This window comes from Chinchilla lanigera, unplaced genomic scaffold (genome assembly GCF_000276665.1).
Source record: "Chinchilla lanigera isolate Chin_1 unplaced genomic scaffold, ChiLan1.0 scaffold00101, whole genome shotgun sequence".
Taxonomy (NCBI): Eukaryota; Metazoa; Chordata; class Mammalia; order Rodentia; family Chinchillidae; genus Chinchilla; species Chinchilla lanigera.
The window spans coordinates 7,869,197-7,889,883 of record NW_004955502.1 but is presented as its reverse complement, the minus strand read 5'-3'; positions in this window follow the sequence as shown (position 1 = coordinate 7,889,883).

The following is a 20,687-nucleotide window of genomic DNA, read 5'->3' as shown; positions in this document are numbered from 1 at the left end:
AAAAAAAAAAAAAAAAAAAAAAAAAAAAAAAAAAGAAAAGAGAAAGAATCAAGACAAGGTCACCTCAGCTTTCTAAGTGTGTCTGTGGAAGACTAACTTTTCAGTGTTTTGTGTTCGTAACTTAACCTATAACTGATGCAAAAATTTACTACTGAACTAATCTGCCACATGGTGAGATGACACCAGGAAGTTATTGTCATGCTTCTGTAATTTCACCCCATTTAGCTAATTTCCCATTACTGAAGAGTTTTTATAAACCATACTAAATGTAAATGGATCTAGAAATTTTTTATCTTTGGAAGCAATGTATATTCTCTCTTTCTCCCTGCCGCTCTCTTTTTCCCTCCCTCCTCCTACCCCTGTGCCAAGTTCTTGCTATGTAATCCAGGCTGGCTTCAAACTTTCAGTGATCCTCCTGCTTCAGCCATTTGAGTGCTGGGATTACAGGTGTGCACTATGCCTGGCTATAGATTCTTTCTAAAATGAATAACAGTATCATCTTTATGAGTTAATCCTGATATTCCTCAGGACAGGATCACCAGCCAACGCCTGCAGGTGTTGAGTGGGGTGTGAACCTCAGACTCACAGTGATGCAAGGTGCAGTCTCAGCTGCACTAGATGGCTACAGAAAGCTCAAGCTGGTCCTCACACCTACTTCTTTGTGGCTTATGACACAGGTTAAAGTTCAGAAAGTGGGAGAGACAAAATATAGCAGCGTAGGAAGGAATACAAAGTGTGACAGCTTATCACTCAGGCAGCTGGAATTGATGGCAATAAGTGATTAACAGCAGTGTAGCTCCTTACTGTATTTATTTACTGAACACCTACTAGGTCCAAGGCCCTAAGCTAGGTCCTATTGGGAGACTAGGTCACATGAAACTTCTCAAAAGAACCATTCTTAAGGATTAAAGAAGTATTTTCCTTGATGAAACAATAATAACAAATGACACTTACAGGCATACACACCAATAAGAATTTCTGGGTGTTTCTTCATTGGATGTTGTTCTTTTGTTACTAAGTAACCCAACAACTTCTTCAGAAATTTTTTAGGGAAAAGCTTAAAATATTAAAAACAAAATTAGATTGTAAAAATCAGTTATTAATGATACACAGTATGATTCCACTGATATGTATAAAGTTCTAGAATAAGAAAAGTTAGTGATAAAGTGAAAAACAATCACAGGTGACATTGGGGATGTCATAGAGTCTGTAGCTGCATATCAAATACCTCAGATGCAACAGCCTAAAATAACAGACATCTATTACCACACAGTTCCGTGGGTGACAAATTTGGGAGTGGCATAGCCCAGTGGTTGAAGGTCAGGGCTGTAGTCAGGGAAGGCCTGATCAATGGAGGCGGTGGATTCCCTGCCTGGGTTGTACATTTAAATCAGTGAATATACATTTTCATAAAAAAAGAACTATAGGGCAAAAAATGTACCTCAGTGGCAAGCACAGGGCCCTGAGTTCAATAGCTGGTACCAAAAAAGAAAAAAAAAATTATAAATCATCAGAGTGGTCAGGGAAGGTGGAGAGTGAATGGAGCTAGAGATGACGCATTAATGGTAGACTATTGGTCATTATTGGAGCTGGATGGACTGGCAGAGGTGTATTCATTAGATTAAAATATAGTGTATAAGAGTGAAATAAAATATAATGTGTAAAACATTCAGTTCAGAGGGTCATTCAGAAAGAATCAGAAAACCAGGGAGCTGCACGTTCATATTTATCCAAGGATGCACTGAAACATCAGCTGGACACCTGCCTATAATCCCAGGCCTGGAAGTAGAAGGTGGAGGCAGGAGAATCACAAGCATGAGGCCAGCCTGGGCAACTCTGTGAGACCTTGTCTCAAAACAGGGGTCGGGGATACAGCTCAGTGGCACAAGCACCCACCTGGCAAGTGCAAGTTCCTGAGATCAATTCCAGGTACCAAATAGATAAATAAATAAATAAAATTTAAAGAAAGAGCTAGTGACACAACTCAGTGGCAGAGCACTTTCCTAGCATGCATGAGAAACTGTGTTTAACCCTCATTTCTATAACAAAAAATAAACGAACTTTTTGGACTTGATATTCATGGAGATATTTAAAAGTGGATCGTGTGGCCGTATGAACTCATGTATGTGTGTATATATTTATGTCTGTCTGTCTGGTGTGTAAGGAGGGCAGGGGGTCTTGTTGACTCTGGGTCATAATTATGCACGATTACTACTATGGTGCAGTAAAAAAAGTTAGAGCTAGGGTTTAAATCAGGATAATCGCACGAATCCTAGTTATGACTATAATTCCTTTATATAGCGAACCTTCTTTATAATTTGACTCACCTAATTTCACTAATTTTTTACTATCTGAAGTAAATAGCAAAAATGTTTCTCTGGGACCCCATATTCATCACTGTCCTCATCAGAAGATGCCAAGGTGTCAATAACAAGAATACTTACCCTTCTGACACCTTCCCCACTTTCTTCCTGTTTTGGGCTCCCCTGGACCCACTTCCACACTCGCCTGTAAGCCCCCTGGGTTACAGTCTTTCTGGATTCTCAAATATTCAAAGCACAGTGTGATGTTATGCCTGAGAAAAAGAACCCCCCTACCATTACAAAATTAGCTACCAAGACTGATCTAATTCACTGAAATGTCTTTAAGAATTGAGAATAAAGCAGCAAAAATGCCAAAACCTTGGAGAATTCACATGCTAATACAGTAAACTGTAAAACACAAATGATGGTTGTAGGTCTCTGAACCAAGAGAGACTTCCAGAAAACCAGAAGTAAGGAACTGAGGGGAAAGGAAGAGTTTGACCCTGAACAATGGTAACAGAAAGGAAAGTCTCCGGAGAGGAACACTTCCAGCATGTCGCAAGGACTCGGCTCCCCTCTAAACATGGACAGAGCAGGTAAGACCCTGTATCTCATTTTCTCATGCCTGAGCAACGGCCCAGGACTCAAAAGTGTCCTAAGATGGGACATTTTCAGTGTTAAAGCAGCAAAGTCCTTGGCAAACCCTTGGTCACCCAACTATATTTTACACCCCTCTAAGGCTGGTCATCTTAGCTGGAAATCAGACCTCAGAGTAACAGTCTGAGGGCATCTTCCATGATCCAAAGACATCATGAGATACTTATTTTGGGGTTTTTTGTTATTTTTATTTATTTATTTTTTTGTCCTTTTGAGACAGGGTCTTGATATGCAGTTCATGATGGCCTTGACCTCACTTTGTAGTGCAGGCTGGTCAGAACTTGCAATGATCTTCCTGCCTCAGCCTCCCAAGTGCTGGAATTACAGGAGTGCACCACCATGCCCAGCTCACTTACTTTTGTTTATTAGAGCCCATGATACCTGCTTCTTTGTCCTTCCTGTGAATGGATAGAAAGCAGCTGATCCTCCACCTCTCTAATATTTTAACCTTCAGTGAAAGACCAATCACAGTCAATGTGCTGCAGGAGGACATCTTTGCCCGGGGCACACCACGTATAAAAAGAGGGTCCCATAGGAGTTTAACACCTATTAGTGTCCAAGCTGTCTTGATTTTTCTAAGTACATTCCATGTTGTTCTCCAAAGACATGTTTCCTAGAATGTGTCTTGGTCAGTGAGTGACATGACTATATCCTCAAATGAATAAATATTAAATAAACTTGATGTAATTAAAGCAGTTAGTTTCTTCAGGGTTTAAATGCTATGATTTGATTAACAATCTTAACATAATAAAACAGATCTTGGAATTTTCATAAATATCTCTCTTCGGTCACTAGTTATATTTATTTCTGGCCAACATGTATCAAGTTTTTCTTTTCCTAGCTTTCTAATAATAAAATGATGAGTTAGGGCTAGTGGTATAGCTCAATGGTTGAGTTCATGCTCAGGCTGCAGAAGGCCCTGGTGCCCTCTCCAGCACAATAATAACAATAATTAATTTAAAATAAATTAAGCTTCATCATTATAAAAATAGGGAATAAAACTTATAAAGTAAGGCCAAAACCAAACAGGTGCTTTGTGAACAGGGGCCTAGGGAAGAAGCAGATCTGACCAGGGTGAGGCTGTGACAGGCGAAGCATCTTGCTGACTTACACAAGTGGCAACTCACTCGCACCACTGCACTCAGCTGTGAGAGCTTAGTCAGCTTCCAAGCTAAACTGAGGACCTCCTGTGAGCCAAGTGCTATATTAGGCCACATCCACACCTACACCACCTAAACAGTTTTCGGTTAAAGAATTCACAGTTCGGTGGAGACAAATACACCGTGAGTTGTGGTGGTGTGTTCGAAATGTTCTGAAGCATAGAAAAGGAGGCTTCTGCTTGAGTGACATGACCAAATCAGGAATGTTTCTCCAGGCACATGACATGAATTGGGCAATAAGAGGAGGTAGTGAAAGGGGGGTCCATGGCAGGACCCAGTGTGCACATCAGCAAGAAAGCTTGTGAACCTGTGGAATGTAAGAGGCCAGATGGGAAATAGGGAGACATGAAAGAAGCTGGATACATAGGTTAAGAATACTTAGTCTAGTGTGAAGGGCAGTCTAAAAATAATGAAGAGGAGAGGGGAGAAGAGGAAGGGAGGGAGGAGGAGGAGAGAAAGAGAAAAGGAAGGAAGGAATTTAAATAGTTGAGTTTATAGATTTAAGAAAAGCTTTAGAGAAGAAAGATAATAGGAAAATCATCCCTATGTAATGGAAGTCTGCAAGAAAGAATACAGGGACAACTGGCTAAAGTATAGGAACATACAGTTCCTTTTGGATTTTCAGTCTAAGGTATTTGTAAAATAAGGAAGATGAATTGGCAAGATTCACGCTTGACTTCTGGAGTCCATTTCTTAAGTCTCAATATTGTTCATGACACCGTGCACTTGGCCAACTATACAACATGATCAGGATCCGGGTACACTCTTGTCATCACCAGACCCTGCTCCCTTCCCTGCAGTGAGCTCCATCAGCTGCCAAGATCCCTCCACTCCTGCTCTGCGGACTTGAGACCTCCTTGGGCTTTCTTTCTCCCCCAGCCTCGCAGTGCTTGAGCTCAGGACAAGTTTAGAAAGACACTCAGTCTCCTCATCTGTGGACCCCCACTGTGTAAAACAGACAGGCACATGGCATGGAGTTGGAGATTTCAGTGGCATGGAGTTGGAGCAAGTCAAGAGTGCTGTGGGCTGTGGCCAGTGGACTTGTTCACTTAGCAGTGGCCAAGGTTTTCCACATTTTTGCTTTGTTTCCATGCCTTCCCTCCCATGTATTGTGTTTTGAAAAAATTTAACAGGGAGAACATATGAGAATAAAGCCGTACATCGATGAGGAAACTAAGATCAATGGGATTTCTGAGATAATACCTATGGTAGCATGTGAATTTGAATGGAAATGATCTCCTCACTCCGATCTGCTTTTGGTTAAGTGTTCACATTTCCAATGTTCACATTTCCTGTTTTAGGAAGGATGGTAGGATTCTTCTCAGAACCCTCGGCATGTACTCTCTTACCCAGTTCTACTTGGCCTGGTCTTGAAAGTGTTCCCACTGATACCTCCTTTGTATCAAGTCACAGTGCAGGTAGAAGGGATGAAGCTAGGGAGCAGGTATACATTAATCATCAGAATCACGTTCTGGGGCAAGAAGCTCATCTGTGTACATTAAAACACAACAGGGAGTAATGGGACTTTGGAAAGTCTCAGCATATTCGTGGGTCTGCTTCCTCATCTGTAATGAGGATATTAAGAAAAGCACGTCTAAACATCTTTCGGTTCTGATCAGACCCTCCTTCTACTACTTACTGCTGTCTTCTCCACAAATAAAGCCAAAGTTGTGTACCTTGCTATGTAGAAAGCTATTAACCAAGATGTTATAGAGTGCACACTGTCCTGGGCATTTTATACTCATTTCTCACTTTAATCCTATAACAATACTACAAGGTTTTATTAACTATATATCACCCAAAAGAAAAAGGAAAGGCTTAGTTAGTACATGATGGAACTCAGAGTCAAATTCTCATTTGCCTATATTCTTTACATTATCACACTCCACCCATCACGCAACTGAGTGTAACAATGTACACGTAGGCAAGGCCAAAACTTCTCTTTGCACTCTCGGCAACAAAGAAGATATGTTCAAGTGTTCAAATTTCTTAGAAATTGAGAAACACCAATGGGACTTATTTTAGGCTCTTGTGCTTACTGGACAAGACAGAGACCAAACTGAGTCAATAAAGAAATTGGGAGTTCAGGGGAGACGATAATCATTCTGTTCTGGGCAGGGGTTTTCTGCATGGTTTTCCAGGGGGTAGCACTTGAAATTACAAGACCTACAGAAAATGTCTTTGTCTATGTAGAACAAGGGTTTATATATTATTGGGGAACGTCCAGCCACACATAAGATAAAATACTCTTCAACTTGGTTTAAACAATGAGAGATGCTTGCTTATTGTGTCACATGCCAAGAACCACTAAGGTAAAAAGCTTCAGGACTGGCTAACCCTGTGCTCTATAGCATCACCACAGACCCGTGGCTTTTACATCCTCTGCCTTCTACTTCTAGTTCCACCATGGCTGAAGCTGTTGTAGACATAACCACATCCGGTAGAATAGGATTGCTTCTTCCTATAAATTTATCTGTATGAATAAGAAGATAATTCCTAGAGTGCCCCTGCAGACTTTCCTTTATGTTTATTTGCCAGAATTAAGATCCATGCCTATACCTAATCCAACCACCAGTAGGATAAGGAGACCACCACACGCATTTAGGCCAATCAGGACACAGCCACTCTTCTGAGCCCCATGCAGAACCAGGAGGAAGTGCTGCTGAGGAGACAATGACCATCTTCTGTATCCGTATACCCTGTTATGTGGAGAGCTATCACACATGGGGCTATAGATTTATATTATGTCCCGACACACAGGGTTGATAGGAGGCCATGCTTTGCTAGATTATACTCAGCCAAAGTACTGCTGGGGACAAGATGAGGTCCACAGGTAGGGAACCAAAATGAGGATCTCTAGAGCTACCTGGAGAAAATCCAGAAAGAAAAAATGCATAGAAGAATTTATCTTTGGACTAGTAGAAAGATACTAATTACTTCCTTTTCATGGATGGAAAATGGTCAGTGTCAAAGCATTTTAACTGTATTTCCAGCCTGTTAATCATTAAGTCATTTCTAAAATCGTCCCTAAAATTTTGTTTTTTTCATTTTCCAAATTGCTCTAAACATGTAATGTGTTGTCAGCATTCTTCCTATACAGCAGTATCCCACCCCTGGCCAGGCAAGGAGCTGTACCTGACTGGGTGGTGGAGGCCCGGAGGCACATCCTGGCCGTGCTGCAGGACTACCCATCCCTGCGGCCCCCCATCAACCACCGAGCTGCTGCCACGGCTGCAGGCCCACTACTACTCCATCGCCTCCTCCTCCAAGATCCACCCCAACTCCTTGCACATCTGCGCCGTTGCCCGTGGAGTATGAGACCAAGTCAGGCTGCATCAACAAGGGCGTGGCCACTAGCTGGCTTTGGGCTAAGGACCCAGCCCGGTGGGGGGAGAACAGCCACCGGGCCCTGGTACCCGTGTTCGTGCGCAAGTCTCAGAAATTGCTTTCATGCCTAACTGGCTGTCTTTGATCACTGGGTAATGAGCTCCTCCAACTGAAAGAAGCAGAAATGCAGATAGGAGCTGAGGGTGTAATCCAGAAGCCATGTTCATGTGGAAGAGGCCCTGGAATCAATCCTTAGGACCCCTTTCCTCTCCACAAAGAAAGAAAGGAAGGGAAGAGTGGCAAGCGTAAAACTGGATAGATAAAAAGGAGAGTTTTTAAAGTCCACTCTTGCTGGCAGGAAAGGATTTCTTCAAAATGGTGAGAGTCAAATAACACCTTTAAGATAACAAAAGTAGTAAGAGCCAAGCTTGGATTCAGTAGTGGGCGCAGACAGACTCCATTGCTGCCTCTTTGTTGAAAGGTCCTAAGGGGACTGAAGTTTGAATTCCTGCTAAATGTCTGCCCTTGTGCTAAGCACTGTCCAAGCATCATAATATTTAATCTTCACAGAAATCATGCAAGGTGTTGTCAATACCACTTTGTAAGTAAAGAAATCCAGTCTTAGAAATATATAACTATAAACATATTTATTAACATTAAATATTAAACAATTAATTTGATTGTGCAAACAATGGAATGCGTGAATTTATAGATTAGGGCCCAGGTGCACAATCCAAAACCCAGAAGGACAAATAGATATTACTTTTACCTGTCACTGTAATAAGTACTTTAACATCATTATCTTCATTCATCTTAGTTACTAACTTTTTAGGAATAGGCATCACTTCTGAAAACTTGACATGAAGTTAGGTATTAGTTACTCTTCTTTTTATTTAGAATAAAGATGCTAAACAGCCAGATGGAGTGGTACATACCTGTAATCCCAGTGCTTGGGAGACTAAGGCAGGAGGGTCACAAGCTTGAGGCCAGTCTGGGTTACATGATAAGACCCTAAAACATTACTATGGTAACACACTCTAAACTTTAAAATGTTTTGAACTACAGAGGCGCAGGCTGGCTGAGGCTCGGCAAAGCATGCTTGAACAGCCTGTCAAACTTCCTGAGCTAAGTTCCTCAATCTACAAAGCGACACAAGCCTGAGAGCAAGAGTGCCTTCTTAGGGGTTTCTGCACTTTATGGTTCAAGAAGAAAACAAGTCCAGGCCCTGCAGTTCACAAAATTCACAACCAGTGAACTCAGAGAACCAGACAGAATGAAAGGGATTTTCCTTTTATCTTTGCTTCCCTTGATTCCTGCTCACCTGCCCTGCTGCCTTACAACCTAGGTCCCACTCACCTACCAACTGGATGACATGCCCTTAGGAGCAAGGTCATGCACTCATGCTTCACTCCCATTGTGTTCTGATTATGGCTGCCCAGTAGCTTCTCTTCTTGGCATCTGTCCATGCTTTCTGCTTGCTTGATTTCTCCTCCTTAACTCCCTGTAAACTCAGATCCACGCATTCAGCAAATACTTAAGCAGGGCTCCCAACGTGTGACTAATAAAGCCGCTTTCCCTCCTGTTTCTCTCTTTTAATAGAAAAGTCATCATAAAGAAAGAGTCAAGCTCTTGCCGCTTACAGGTATGACCCTCAGACATGCTTGGAGACTGGAACTCTTGGGTACTTCTTGTCCCAAAGCCTCCAGGTCAGCAGGCCTGTGGTGGGATTTCAGGAACCCATGTTTCCACAAAGGTACTGGGTGTTTTTACTATTGGGCCAGGTTTCAAAAATGCTTATATAAAGCATGAGGAAGTAACTAGACATTGTGAGTGTAACACAGAGAAATTCAATATTTAAAAACCTCAAGAGGGCTGGGGAGATATCTCAGCCTGCCTGGCAAGCGCAAGGTCCTGAGTTGAATTCCAAGTACCCCCCCCCAAAAAAAAATAAAAGCCTCAAGAAGCTTATAATCTAGTTGGGGAAACAAAATCCACACACACAGAAAGATGACGGTCAATGCAAGGTAGAGTGAAAAGGAATAAACTGATACATCAGACTGTACATGTGTCAGACCAGGACAGGAGCCTCTTGGCTGCGTGCAGAGGTCAAATGTGGCTGATGCTCCTGCAGTCAGAGGACGAGTGCAGATGAGGATCACAGAGGGGCATGGAATGCAGGAGCAGTAGAGGAGAGAGGGTCTGACTGGAGCAGTGGGGAGGCTGAATAGTAGCAGGCATAATCTCACGAGCCTGAAACTCCAGGACTCAGGCTGAACTTAATCTTATAGGGACAGAGGAGCTCTTCAACATTTGTGAGCCTAAGAAGCAAATGATGAAATAATGCTTTCAGCAGGTGAATTTCTCTGCTGCTTCTCAGTGGTGGAAACTCTTCCAGGGTTTGTTAAAATCTAACTGCTGGGCCCCACCCAGAGTTTCTGATTCAGGAGGCCTTAGATGAAATCAGAGTTTACATCTCTATCAAATTCCCAAGTGATAATACTGCTGGACAGGGATCACACTTGGCGAATTCGTGTTGTATTTACTGGGTCAAAGACCACCACAATGAGTGAGGCAATGCTTGGGTGCTGGGACAGGGGTGGCATGTGAAAAACTGAAGCAGAGGACTAGGAAGCAATCAGTAAAAGAAATTGGTATGTGATTGTAATAGGTATGCAAAACCAGGAAAGGGGGAAGAAACTTGAGAGTTCAAACTTATGGACCAAAATGGCAAGACAAAAAGGGAGAAAGTTTGAGGCTGACCCATACAGGAGAGAAAAGCCAGCCTCCTTCACAAGGGAGTACTATGGCACTGAATCCCTCCTGCCCTATTCTGCAGGGCCCATGGTCATAGAAAATTAAGCAGCAAGGACGAGCTGGCAAGGAGAGAATAACACTGGTGGTAGCACAAGGTCCTCTCAGGATACAGGGACAACTTGTGCTGGACAATATTCCCCAAACTGAACTGACCCACTTATGTGCCTGGCCCAGCCTGAGCCCCACAGCATTGTTTCAAGTCAACCATCTATACAGACTTACACCCAAACCAGAAATTCCTGCTCAGGACCAGAAGCACAGCCGATGTTGCTGCCATCCTACCCCACCCTGGAGCTGGGAACTATGAACCCTGACTCCCAAACCTGCGCCCCACTTGGGAAAGGACAGAATCTTTGGTATTTTCTGCCTTGACCACAGGGGGGACCATTCCAGCTATTTGGAGAATTTGGGAAGCCTAAGGTTGCAGAGCTGAAGGACCCTAGACACTAGGCAGGGTGGGGAGAATGCCTAGTTATCGCTGAGAGGTGTGGGTGTCTGCACCAGCTGCTAAACAAAACTATCTCAGAACAAGACTGACAAGGGCTGGGGTGCAGCTCAAGGGTAGAGTGCCTGCCTAGCATATGAGAGGCCCTGGGTTCAAAGCCCGGCATAGTAAACCAAGCATGGCCTTTCAATGATTAAAGAAAATAAAAGACATGACAGAATGCCCAATCTCATTACTAAACAGGAAAAAATACTATTTCCTAGTGGTGAAATAGTAAAAATGTTCAAATTCTGACACTAATTAATTTTAAGAGACACAATTTAATAGCATTCTTATACTCTCATGAGGTCAATGAGGACATGTTTTCATTGTTTCATAAATTCAAACAATCATATGACAGTGACTCCACAAGTCCCCTCCTAAATATAACCAGGGGAAACTGACACACACGACCCAGAGACACGGCAAGTGTGTTAGCATCATTTTTAATGAAAATAAAGACTGCATCTGGGCATGGTGGTGTACACTGGTAATCCCAGCACCCAGGATGCTGAGGCAGGAGGACTTTCATGAATCAAGAGCTGCCTGGGCTATATAATAAGCTCAACGTCAGCCTCTGTCCCAAAACACCAAAGAATAAAAAATAAATAAATTAAGAACAGAAAACCACACAAATGTCCACTGACAGGATAAAAGATTTGGTTATTATAGTATTAAGATAGTCTTATAGATTATAAAATTAGTATTATTATAGTATTATAGGTTATAAAATATGTCTATAAATAAAATTGAGTGAATACTGAATTATAAAAGGAAGTCCTAGAAGAATATACATTATGGTAGCTCTGATTTTTGTTCTGTCTTTTGTGCTGGGTATTGAACCCAGGATCTTTGCAGAAGTACATGGCCGGCACATTTGTTCAGATTTTTTTTTTTAAGCAGGGTCCTATCATGTAGTCCAAGGTGCTCTTGACTTAGCAAGACCCTGTGCTAAAATGTAAAAGAATGCTTGGGCTTGGTGGTGCACACCTGTAATCCCAGCACTCAGGAGGCTGAGGCAGGAGGACTGCCACAAATTCGAGGCCAGCCTGGGCTACATAGTGAATTCAAGGTCATCTTGAACTACATTGTGAGACCCTAACTCAAAAAACAACAAAAAACCAAACAAATACTTCTAACAAACAGAACATGGCTGACATGAAGAGACGACGGTGCTTCCAAGAGCTCCTTGTCAAAGTGCTATGGCTTCCAGCTGGGGCTGTCTCTTGCTCATGGGCACATGCAATAGCCTCAGGGAGAACATGTGAGGGAAGGGGCTGGAGTAAAGCGCTGGGCTGCAGGCACCTTCAGCGTGGACCATGCCCTATGGCTGCTTGACTGTGACCAGAGGGTTAAAGTCAGGGATACTGAGCTCCCCAGCACCTGTAACTTCTGACCCTCAGACACTGGGAGACATTGTTTGCTATCCTAAAGCACCGAGTATTAGAGGTTCATGGTTATGCAACAAAAGTTAATGGAAAATCAGTTAGTAAAATTATGACATCAAGACATTAGTGACCAGGAAAACACAGAGGTGAGCACTTGCTCATCAGGAAGAGAGCAGAGATCCAGACCTGTAAGTTTGGCTGCTTTACAGACTCATAAACAAGACTGAGAATCTAGGAACTGCCCGCTGAGGGGAGTCTGACTCCCCTAACCTCATTTTAAGCTGGAACCAGAAATAACTCGCAGGGAAAGTATCACCCAGAAATACATCTTGAGACTTTTAATCTGCTTGTATATCACCTGAATGGAAACCTGGAATACCATGGTGCTATGCAAACCTCTAGGATCTGATCCTGTACAGAAAACAACCAAACATGGAAAGAAAGGCACCAAGGAGGTTTAGGAGGCAGTATATTACACCAGTGGGCTTCTAACTAGGATTTCTCTCAAAGAGTCAGAGCCCCACTTGGGGTTTTGGAGCTTTTAAAGGGAAACTGAGCAGGGTGGTACAGAGGCAGATTTGGCCCATATGATTGGAGGGATGAGTGACATCATGGGTTGCTGAAGGAGTCTGAACATCTCAAGTTATATTGCAAGGCCATCAGTTACACAAAGGCAGTAAAGATACCTCAAGTTACATTGCAAGGCCATCAGTTACACAAAGGTGGTAAAAACAGGGGTCACACAAAGGGAGGAATGTTCTGTTATCTGGCATGCCCACTAGGTTTTGCTGGGCATTCTTAGTGGGCTATCTAGACAGGTCTTTATTGAAAATTTTAATTTCCCTTTTGGTACAAGTGAACAAAAACCATCCGTAGAGGGAGCTACTACCATAGAAGACCTCATACTGCTATCCCATGACTACCACAAAGACAATCAGGCACACGGAAAGAGACATTTTCAAAACCTCAGAAAAGACTCAACCAAGAAAGAGAATGAAAGATCAATCTCCCTATTGAATATAGATGCAAAGATACTCAATAAAATACTAGCAAATAGAATGCAGCAAATCATCAAGAAAATCATACACCATGACCAAGTCAGATTCATTCCAGGAATGCAAGGATGGTTCAATATTTGCAAATCTGTTAATGTTATACACCATATCAATAGAGCTAAAGACAAAAACCACATGATGATCTCAATAGATGCAGAAAATACTTCTGACAAAATCCAACATGCATTCATGATAAAACCCTACAGAAATTAGGAATAGATGGCCCTTATCTCAATCTGATCAAAGTCATCTATGACAATCCAACAGACAACATCATACTAAATGAACAAAAACTGAACGCTTTTACTTTAAAATCAGGAACAAGACAGGGATGTCCACACTCACCACTCCTATTCAACATAGTTCTGGAAGCACTAGCCAGAACAATTAGACAAGAGAGAGAAATAAAAGGAATAAGGATAGGAAAGGAAGAACTAAAACTACCACTATTTGCAGATGACACGATACTTTACATGGAAGACCCCAAAAACTCCACCAGAAGCCTCCTTGAATTAATTGACAAATTCTGCAGCGTAGCTGGATACAAATTCAACACCCAAAAATTAATAACATTCCTATACACAAACAACAAACAGAGAGAGAAATTGAGGAAACCATACCTTTCACAATAGCATCCAAGAAACTGAAATATTTAGGAATCAAGCTAACAAAAGAAGTAAAAGATTTCTTCAATGAAAACTATGGTACTCTGAAAAAAGTGATCAAAGAAGATTTCAATAAATGGAAAAACATTCCTTGCTCCTGGATAGGAAGAACCAACATTGTGAAAATGGCCATAATACCAAAATTCTTGCACAGATTCAATGCAATTCCCATTAAACTACCATTAGCATACCTCACAGATCTTGAGAAAACATTCCTTAAATTCATCTGGAACCAGAAGAGACCCAGAATAGCAAAAGCAATCCTGGGCAACAAGGACAAGTCAGGTGGAATCACAATCCCTGACCTGAAATTATACTACAAGGCTACTGTCATAAAATCAACCTGGTAATGGCTAAAAAACAGGCCTGAGGATCAATGGAACAGTCTGGAAGAAACAGCCACAACCACAAACACACTCAGCCACCTAATCTTCGATAAAGGGGCCAAACAAAACTCATTGGAAAAAAATAGCCTCTTTAATAAATGGTGTTGGAAAAATTGGCTCGCTACCTGCTGGAGACTGAAAATAGACCCAAGTCTATCACCATGCACCAAACTCAAGTCAAAATGGATCGCAGATCTCAATATTAAAACAGAAACACTAAATCTATTGGAAGAGAAGGCAGGTAAAAACCTTGAAGACATAGGAGTAAGCTGAGTGTTCATGAACAAATACCAAACTGACCGTGAAATACTTCAAAGAATCAACAACTGGGATCTCATCCCACTGAAGAGTTTCTGCACATTGAAAGAAATCACCAGCAGAGTAAAAAGAAAACCCACAAATTGAGAAAAAATTTTAGGTGACTGTCCCTCAAGCAAAGGTCTTCTCTCTAGAACACACAAAGAATTAAAAAACATCAGCCCCCCACCCCAAATTCAAAGACCCAGTTCAAAAACGGGCAGCTGAGATGAACACAAACACCTCTGATAATAAAATACAGATGGCAAATAAATACATGAGAAAATGTTCAACATTATTAGTCAATAGAGAAATGCAAATTAAAACAACGTTGAGATCTCATGTCACCCCAGTAAGAATGGCTAGTATTAAGAAATCAACCAATAACAAATGCTGGTGAGGCTGTGGAGAAATAGGAACCTTATCCACTGCTGGTGGGAATGGAGACTGGTGAAAGCACTGTGGAAATCAGTTTGGAAATTCCTCAGCAAACTAGGTCTAGAGGTTCCATTCAACCCAGTTATCCCCCTTCTGGGTATTTTCCCAGATGATGTGAAAACATCATATCACAGCGATATATGTACTTCCATGTTCATAGCAGTGCAATGTGTAATTGCTAAATTGTGGAAGCAACCCAAATGTCCATCCAGTGAGGACTGGATAAAAAAATTGTGGTACTTTTATATAATGGCATATTACTCATCTATAAAGAAAGATAAACTCGAGCTTTTTATAGGTAAATGGTCACAACTCGAGACCATACTCATAAGTGAAATAAGTCTGACCTCCATGTGTAAGCAATGTCTTGTCTCACTAGTGTAAGAACCTGAAAGAGTGAATAAAAATTAGGAGGTGTGACAGACATTGTGAAATGAAAGGAAACTGCTCGAAAGTAAAGAGCAACTGGGGTGAGGGAAAAGAGAAAAGAAAGAATATACAGGATAGCTAACATAGTTGTACTACTGACTTCTATTGCTTTACTGAAAGGAATTGTTAATGATTACTTATTTGATCAATCTTGTATGTCTCTATTTCTTTTCCTGAGAAACCACTTTGAAGCTATCAATACATAATACAACAACCATTGTTAATTTCCTACCACTTTTTCTGTTACTCTGTATTGTTTGTATTTTTCCTATGCTATTTTGTAAATGGATGTCTGTTTGTTAATGTTTTCCTTCTTTATTTTTAAAATAAATTAAAAAAAATAAAGTGAATTAGAAAAAAACATCAACGAAACCTAAAACATACACATAGACATTGATATACATATCTTTCTACCAGTTGTACCTTTCAGAGGCATTCTTGAGTTTGTGTACAAAATCAAGCCAAACTAATTTACTGCAGTACTGTTTATAACAGCAAAGGACAGAAAAGCCACTGCAAAGCCTGATGGTAAGAAGTTCATGATATTAATATCATAAGACACTGTTACTAGTGAAAAGAGTGAGGCAGGGGCTGGGGATTTAGCTCAGCGGCAAAGCGCCTGCCTGGCAAGCGCAAGGTCATGAGTTCGGTTCCCAGTACCGGAGAAAAACCAAAAAAAAAAAAAAAAGAAAAGAGTAAGGCAGATCTAAGAAGTATCTTTGGGAAATAGTAAATGGAAAAAACTCAAGAGAAAAGGAATAGTAAAAAAAAAAAAAAATCACAAAATCTAGATTATGTATAGTAAGCTCCAGTGTATGTTTTATATGTATATAGCTATACACATACACAGGCACATACATAACGTGCTGATTTACACAAAGACTTCTGAATGACCACATAAAGAACTACCAACAGGTTGGCCTGGTGAAAGGGGAAGGAACTTGTGTTGAGGGAGGCTTACTTCATTTTAGATTTTTTAGCCACATGATTATAATTGTTTCCCATTTTTAAAAATTCAAACTATAAATGTTTGTAAATGCCTGCAATAATCATTTAGAAAAGATGAGATTAAATAATAAAAATATCTACAATAGTCAACAACAAAAATAAAGTGAGAAAACTCAAAAGGTTCATGAAAGCACACAGAAAACTTAAATTCAGATAAGATACACCAAAAAGCTCTAGAGGAAAAAAAAGAGAATATTTTGTTAATCAGATCAGCAATGATTCTTAAAAATAATAAAGTACTGAGAAAAATGAAAAAAACATATAGTACACTTTCATAGCTATTGGTAATAAAAACTGTCAAAATCTCTCAGGTGAACAATTTAGTCCTGTGCATCAAAGACTTAAAAATAAACCCTAATAAAATAAACCCTAAACTTTGATAAAAAAATTCCATTTCTAGAATCTCCAGTGGCACAATCGGTTAGTGTGTGGTACTTATAAAAATTCCACTTCTAGAAACTCAGAGACAAAAGCAGAAATGAGTAAAAACATTTCATTAAGGATATCCATATTATTTAATAATAATCAAGCTAGTTAAATTAACAATATGATTTTCAAGTAGATACTGTATAAGCCAATCTGACCCAGGAAATGGTATCATATTGAAACTTACTAGTACAGTGGCTACCGGAGTTACTGTAGTGCACGGTCAGTAGAACGGCTGTCTGTGGTGGCGAACATTCTGTATCTGTGCTCCCTAGTACTGTGGCCATTAGCCACACATGGCCACTCAACACCTGAAATATGACTGGTGCAACTGCAGATTAACACATTTAAATGCAAACACCCCATGTGACCAATGGCTACTGGACTGGGCTGCCGGCCTCCAGCGGAGTCTCCTTTTCTCAAATTTAAACTAATGCCCCATCAGTCCACACCGATCTCCTCAGGGGCCACACAGTAATCTCTGCCCTGTAACTTCTGTACTCCTAATAAACTAAGCTTACTCACTCCTATCGTGGTACGCAGCTCGGTTGTTGCTCCCAGGTGGATATAAAACATTAACAGTTTTATCTTCTTTTCTAATCTCTTGGCTTCCCTAAGTCGTTTTACAAAAATAGGTGAAATTGCTAGGTCTCGCTAGGCATCACAGTTGTTTATCTGAATTTCAAAGATAAAAATGTGCTGCTAGTGTCAAATTCTCAATTTTTCTCAAGTTTTAGAAAAATGGATTTCTCTCTTCTCTGTCAATACTTTGAATTTAATTCCTTCCTCTGAACAAGCCTATGGATTAAAGACTGGATCACTTCTGTAGCCACACAAATAGGAGCCCTGCCCTCTGGAGCTCACTTGAGAGCAACTTGTCAGCCTCCTCTGCCACCCCAAGGCCAGAAGTCCTCAGGCACATAGGAAGTGTGCTCCAGTGCCGCCTCCCGCCACCCTGCGCTCCAGATGCCTGGGAACAGGAACTGCCTGCCAGCCTGTTTCCAAGACCTGCAGGGCCTTCTTCCCTAGTCCCATCCCAAGGGGAGGGGCTACTTCCTATTTATCTGGTGTGTGTTCCAGCCAGCATGAATGCTTTTAAACTTGCTTGTTTGTTTTGAGACAGGGTCTTGCTATGTAGTTACACTGACTGGGAACTCACAGCAATCCTACCTCACACTCCCAAGTGCTAGGATCACAGGTGTGTGTCACCAAACCTGGCATGAATGCTTTTAGAAAGCTTCCCAAGGTGATTCTACCCCAAAGCTGAAAGTCCAGTGAGCTGTTCAAGGGTGGTGAGGGGGCTGGAGCTTTGGAGGTTCTGAGTGAGCAAAGAATGTCCCTTAGAATGTCCTGGACCTCTAACATTAAGAAAAGTCAGCCATGCCTGCTGGCCCATGTCTTTAATGCCAGCACTCTGGGAGGTTGAGGCAGGAGCATCTGGAGTTCTAGCCCAGACTGGAACACTTGGCCAGACTTGTCTCAAAATAATTTTAAAACAAGGTCTGAGGATGTAACTCAGTGAGAAGGCCCTGGATTCAATCCTAGGTATTGCAAAAACGTTTTTTAAGAAAGCCATGTGCACAGGTAAAGATGCTGAGCAATGGATTAAACATCAACGTGAATTCTGAGTTCATCTCAAATCTGAGTCAGTCTTAGTCACACCGCACTTTAAGGTTTGTAAATTTACATTCAGTGGTCACTGTTTCATCACAGAAATACTTTTTTCCTGACTCTAGGCATGTTCTCAAAAAACTGCTTCCTTTACAAGGTCTTCCAGGTTGCTTAAGAAATATCAAGGCCTAAACTGGGTGTGGTGGCACATGTTTATAATCCCAGCACTCAGGAGGCTGAGGCAGAACTGCTGCAAGTTCAGGCCAGCCTGAACTGCATAGAGAAACCCTATTTAAAAAAAAAAAAAAAAAAAGGCCAAGACTTAATGCTGCCACCTACCATAGGAAACCGTAGGCTTGTCTGCATACTGGATGTAAATGGGCACGTTTCCTAGTGTGCAGTGTGTTATTTGGTATGGGAAATAACAATGGGAATATGGTAAATTACTATAGCAATACAAATTGCTTGTTTTAAGGTTAATTTGATAGCCAGGTGTGGTGGCATATGCCTGCAATCCCAGCACTCGGGAGGCTGAGGCAGGAGGATCATTGCGAGTTTGAGGGCAGCCTGGGCTACAAAGTGAGCTCAAGGCCAGCCTGAACTGCATAGCGAGACCGTCTCAAAAAAAGACAAAAAAAAAATTAACTTGATATCAAGTACACACACACCCATTAAATACTATTTTAGACTTTTGACTTGTGTGCTTCACAAATATGAAGATGATTTTTCATTTGCCAATTAATAAAAAAAATGATTTCTGGGACCAATGTGTGGTTGAAAAATGAATTACATGTAGTACTCATTAAATCTGGAAAGCTTTGTTAGCCTATTAGCCATGCATGTCTGCAAGAGTATTTATGGGTAAACATTATGCAAGGAAGTAAACAGCTGGAGACAGCTCTATTATGAAAGCCACTGTACAAGCGCACTCTTGTGAAAAACAAAGAGCCTTTCCTCTTTTCTTCCCTAACCTCGGGATGGTGTAGGGCCCTGACTTGCCCTGAGCATGGCCCATGTGGGCAAATTCAGTCCTTGTGGTAGCAGCAGTTCTAACAGTCAGCAAGCAAACAAGCAGGTCTCTGCTAGGTTCCATTACTGCCCCCATTGCAATATTTTGCCCTCACAACAGCGGTATTTACAGACTGAGTTATTTATTCTAGGTTCACAGGTGAACCTAGAATGTGAAATTTTCTCATGGGAGAAGTCTATAATGCTGACCTGACAAGCAATCCTAAAAACAGGTTATATATACAATAATTTCAAGATATTTTTTGGGTCAGGGATGTAGCGCAGTGGCATACCACCTGCCTGGCAAATGCAAGGTCCTGAGTTCGATTTCCAGTACCAAAACATAAAGTGAGTCAAGATAATTTTTTTAAAAATTAACAGCATTTTCAAGGTAGTTGCAGGATACACTTCTGACTTTCAGGCTGGGTTTTACCATGCCTTCTCCATGAGATTTACATAACTCTAGGTGAAGCTTACTAGTCAGGAGATTGGCTGCTGGGGGTATGACTGAAAGGTCCATCTTCCTCCCCAGGTCCTCCCGTGACTCTTCCTGCTTCCTGGCTACCATCAAGGGAGCAGCTCTCTTTGGCCGTGACCCTCTGCCACACCATCCTGTCTTGGAGTTGGCTTAGTACAGACTAATCTGTAAGCCAAAATGAAACTCTCCTCTAAACAGCAAGTGGTGGGGATTGTGTCTCCACAACAGAGAAAGTAACCAAGACAGTAGACAAACAGTGAATGGACACTGGCAACATCTAAACAACGGAACAGTAAAAGAATCTGACAAAAAATGAGCTATGAAAGCAAGACAAAACATGAAGGGACCTCACAGTCACTAGGTGAAATAAGCTAATCTGAAAAGGCTTCTTTCACCTGTGATTCTACCTATATCATTTCTGAGAAATAAAAAATAAAGACTAATAGTTTCCAAGGGTTGGGTGTAAGGAGGGGGAAGCATAAGTATACAAAGCACCAAGTATTCTTGGGGCAGCAAAACTATTCTGTCTGATATTATGGAACAAGGAGAGGTCAAAAAATATGGTGTTTAAATTTAAAAATTTTATTATTGTAAAAAAACAGACTGCCATTCATTCACCTTAAAATACCCTTGCTTCAAGGACACTCATCCCATTGTTCTTGCCACTTCTATTGGGATTGGGTGATACTCTTCCATGAGCATCATTAGTTGTGATCAAAATTGCCAAGTATCATTCAACAGAAAGGCAGCTTG